The 3,151-nt window shown below is 44.2% G+C and overlaps 1 non-coding gene across 1 annotated transcript; it reads right to left on the bottom strand.

Moving 5' to 3' along the window:
* Positions 1-2,604: 2,604 nt before the first annotated feature.
* Positions 2,605-2,686, bottom strand: trnas-gcu (transfer RNA serine (anticodon GCU)). The gene has a single exon. It is a non-coding gene; the product is annotated as a tRNA-Ser (tRNA).
* Between the last annotated feature and the right edge of the window lie 465 nt (positions 2,687-3,151).

The following is a 3,151-nucleotide window of genomic DNA, read 5'->3' as shown; positions in this document are numbered from 1 at the left end:
TAGATGGGGAGTGAATTCACAATGCAGAGATGCAAAGAGACTTGGGAGTCCTTGTTTAAAACGCCCTGATTCAAGGATGAATTGGTTGTGAAGAAGGCGAATCGAATGTTGGCATTCGTTTCTAGATATATAGAATATAAGTGCAGTGATATGATGTTGAGGATCTATAAGACACTCATGAGACTACACGGAGTATTGTGTGCAGTTTTGGGCTCCCAAATGTAGAAAAGATACACTGACAATGGAGAGGGTTCAGAGAAGATTCAGGAGAATGATTCCAGTAATGAGAGGGTTACCGTTTGAGGAACATCTGGCAGCTCGTGGGCTGTATTCTCCTGAGGTTCAGAAGAATGAGGGAGGATCTCATAGAAACATTCCAAGTGTTAAAAGACCTGAACAGATTAGACTTGGCAAAGTTATTTCCCATGGTAGGGGATTCTAGGACAAGAGGGCACGACTTCAGGATTGAAGGACGTCCATTTAGAACTGAGATGCGGCGAAATTACTTTAGTCAGAGGGTGTTCAATCTGTGGAATTTGTTGCCACGAACGGCTGTGGAAATCTGATCATTGGGTGCATTTAAGTTCGGACGGATAGTTTTTCGATTAGCCAGGGTATCAAAGGGTATGGGCTAAAAGCAGGGGAGTGGGATAACTGGATGAAGTGTATCTGCCCATGATTGAATGGCGGAGCAGACTCGTTGGGCGGAATGGCTTACTTCTGCTCCAATATCTTATGCTCTTATGGTCTTATATCACAGCAGAGGAGGCTTAGATGCGAACTGTTAGAGTTTTGGAATTTATGCATGACATTGACACGCTGAACACCGAAAGATTAAAAACAACTTGAAATTTTAGCAACCAAAGAGAAAAAAACAACAAAACCATTATTTTCACCATGGACGTCCAGTCCCTATATACCTCCATCCCCCACCCGGACGGTCTCAAAGCCCTTGGCTTCTTTTTGGATTCCAGACCTAACCAATTCCCCTATAGCACCACTCTCCTCTGTCTAGCGGAATTAGTTCTTACACTCAATAATTTATCCTTTGGCTCCTCCCACTTCCTCCAAACCAAGGGTGTAGCCATGGGCACCCGTATGGGTCCCAGTTATGCCTGCCTTAAAAAAAATCCTGACGAAGGGTCTCGGCCCGAAACGTCGACAGCGCTTCTCCTTCTAGATGCTGCCTGGCCTGCTGTGTTCCACGAGCACATTGTGTGTGTGTTGTTTGAATTTCCAGCATCTGCAGATTTCCTCGTGTGCATCTTCTGTAGTTGCCAGTTTGAGATGTTATGCAATGTCAACATTTATTTCGAGAGAACTAGAAAATAAAAACTAATGTGTAATGCTGAGCCTTTATAATGTTTTAATGTGATTATGGTTGAAATATAGTGAACGGTTTGGGTCCCTTATCTAAAATGGATGTGCCGGCATTGGAGAGAGTCCAGAGGACGGTCACGAGAATGATGCCTGGAAGAAAAGAGTTACATATGAGGAATATTTTAGGACCCTGGGTCTTTGTCGCTGGAATTTGTAAGAATGAGATCGGGATCTCATTGAATTCAATCGAATATTGTCAGGCGAAGATAGAATGGAGATGAAGGATTTTTGATGTAGTGTTAGCATCGATGGCCAGCGGGTATACCCTCAGATAAGGACGTCCCTTTAGAAAGGGACGAGAAAAAAGTTCTGTAGCCAGAAAGTTAAGGATTTGTGGAATTTATTGCCACGGATAGCCGAAAAGGGCAAATAATTGGGTACATTTAAAGCGGCGGTTTAAGAGGTGGACAGGTCGTAAGGGTCTCAAATGTGAGGAGGAGAAGGCAGGGAAATGGAATTGAGAGGAATGATATGTAAGACCGTAAGAGCAGAATTAGGCCATCTGGCCGATCTGGTCTGTTCCGCCATTCAAACGTGTCAGATCCTTTTTTATTCTCGCCTCATGAAATCCAGTTCCCAGCCCTCTCCCCGCAACCTTTGCAGTCATGTCCAATTAAAAACCCACCAACCTCTGACTTAAATACACCCAACGACCTGGCCTCCACAAATGGATGTGACAATCAATTCCACAAATTCACTACCTTTTGGCTAAAGAGGTTTATCCCTATCTCTGTTTTGAAAGGGCGCGCCTGTATCCTGACGTTGTGCCCTCTTGACCTGTACTCTCCCACCATGGGATTCACCCTTTCACACATCTACTCTCTAGTCATTTCAACACTCGAATAGTTTCAATGAGAACCCCCTCTCAGCCTTCTGAATTCCAGCGAGTACAGTCCCAGAGCCATCAAATATCTTTGTGAACGTCCTCTAGACTCTCTCCAATGCTGGCACGTGTTTTCTCAGATGAAGGACCCAGCACTGTTCACAATACTCAAGGTGAGGCCTCAGCCGTGATGAAATGGCGGAGAAACATCAATGAAAAAATAACCTAATTCTGTCCCTATATCTTGTGGCATTTAAGCCAAATTTGGTGATAAATTAATGCTGAATATTGCTTGTCATGATTCACATAGCAAACCATCCGGCGTCCCTGTGACAAAATTTGGAAGCTAGAATGCCATAAACTGACAGTTTCAAAGGTGGTTCCCCCCGATTAACGTTTCACGACGAGGATGGGATTCGAACCCACGCGTGCAGAGCACAATGGATTAGCAGTCCATCGCCTTAACCTCTCGGCCACCTCGTCTGCTCCCCTCCCTCTTGTGTTCCGAACTTCTGATTTTTTCCACAGCACTTAAAACTTCTGCTTAAGCTCCGCACATTTCTGTTCAGATTCTCTGCCGAATTGCTTTGCTCGCCGTGTTTACCAGAATTCACGGACCTGGATAAGGGCAGTTTAGAGAGATTTGTTCCAACCACACGAAACATGGAAATAGGTATTTTATGCATTTAGGGGCTGTGGACGTGCTGTGTAACGCGGAAAATCTATGAATGTTTTGAGTTGTAAAATGAGATAAATTTATGTTGAATTAAATAAAATGTCAATAGCTTTGTTCCCATGTTGCTCGATTTCAAGTAAACAGATATTATAGGAATTTGCCATCTGGTTCGAGAATGACGATTTTCCGGGTATCGGGCAAATGCAATAACCCGATAACTACCACATTACAGGCACGCTGAAGGGCAAGTCAGGCTGTGCGCAGCCGCAGAT

This window comes from Hemitrygon akajei, unplaced genomic scaffold, assembly GCF_048418815.1.
Source record: "Hemitrygon akajei unplaced genomic scaffold, sHemAka1.3 Scf000138, whole genome shotgun sequence".
NCBI lineage: Eukaryota > Metazoa > Chordata > Chondrichthyes > Myliobatiformes > Dasyatidae > Hemitrygon > Hemitrygon akajei.
This window is presented reverse-complemented; position numbering and strand designations above follow the sequence as displayed.